The following is a 1,556-nucleotide window of genomic DNA, read 5'->3' as shown; positions in this document are numbered from 1 at the left end:
ATCTTTTGATCTATGGCTCATGGTATTAGTTATTACCTTAGCCTTTCATGGGCGTTATGGAATATCCATGATACAATCTTCTAACAATTCAATCCTTTGTCTATGCCCTGGGCTCAATTCTTTCTTTTAATGTATACCGGAGCCTTATGTGGCTGTATGATTGTCAACAAATATGCTGCCTGGATAATGCTCCAAAATCTTGAGTGTATCCATAACGTACTAACTCTGGAGTTTTGATGGAATAATTCTTCCGTTCCATCTTAGTTTTCTTTCAACGTAAGCTATTACTTTTTCTGGTCTTTTTTGCCCCCTTGTTGCATCCATACTTAGCTTATCTTAGTGCCTACACTTGCTAGAGTTTTTATACAACTCATATGATCTTGAATATTATTTTTAATTTTTACTTCCCGTTCATTAGCCACGGTAGGTGCCACTTTCCTTTGGAATGCTTACAATGTGGTTTCGAGATTATTGTTACAGGACCATTTCCTCTTTAGGTCGTTGTGCCTATACTGAAGCCTTCTTCCTTATTTCCTCAGCTAGTCTTTCGTCGTAGTACTTAGGAAGACCCTATGACTCTTGTAAAGTTGTGAGCCTATTACACCATATACTCGACATACCTTCTGATGTCCTTCCTTGCCTATACTTATCCGTAGTTACTTATCTGCACGCTTTTGTGCTTGTATGGTTGTTTCGGAACTGATATTTTCACTACCTTCCTAGTGAAACTTTCTTTTATCCTCGTAACACTCATACGGTACCTTTAACTACCCCGAATGTTGTTTGAATGTATCTCAAGTATTATAATGATATTTTTCGAGGTTGAATTCTCCATGTTGGGTTCTACTATGTTTATCTTACACGATCTGATGACTCGTTAGTAACCTCCTGTTTAGCCATAACTGGGATCTTCCTAACCAATTACTAACTACTTGTTTGCCCATTCTCATATCAATATTCCTCGTAATCTTTCTTGGGTTACTTCCTTTGTCTTAACTTACGTCTCGCACTGGCTCCTTATTTATTAATAACAGCTCGGGCAGGAACCTTTACTCCCTCTCCTTGACGTTGTGCTTGCACAATATTCGTGAATCATAGCGTATCTATAATATTTGGATAAGTGCCATCTCATTCCTCTTTCATTTATTGCATTCTTCCTTTACCATTCCATAGTCACTAGAACTACTTAATTCTGAATTAATGCTACATCACTCCATATTCACCTCTTTAGGGGTGTACTAAGATTTAGTACGATGATATATCTATAGATGTTTTACCTCTTCATCTTTGGCGTCTTTTCACATCATCTATAACCCTTACTCGCCTTGCGGTTATCCTTCTATACCAGGATAACAAAATTCCTTACTCATATTTGTGACACTTAGTGCAACTGGCACATATATTCCCTTAAGCTTAACTTTGCTCACATTGCTTGATTTAGGGAGGCGTCTTCCTGAATGACCATTCTCTGAATTTCTCATGAATCTTCTTCTGTTGTCCATTCTATTATCGCCGAAACGCAATCAGAAATTCTGATGATGCTGACTATTATCAAA

The sequence above is a fragment of the Nicotiana sylvestris genome, chromosome 12, assembly GCF_000393655.2.
Source record: "Nicotiana sylvestris chromosome 12, ASM39365v2, whole genome shotgun sequence".
Taxonomy (NCBI): domain Eukaryota; kingdom Viridiplantae; phylum Streptophyta; class Magnoliopsida; order Solanales; family Solanaceae; genus Nicotiana; species Nicotiana sylvestris.
The sequence above is the reverse complement of the archived record's forward strand: the minus strand, read 5'-3'. Positions refer to the sequence as shown.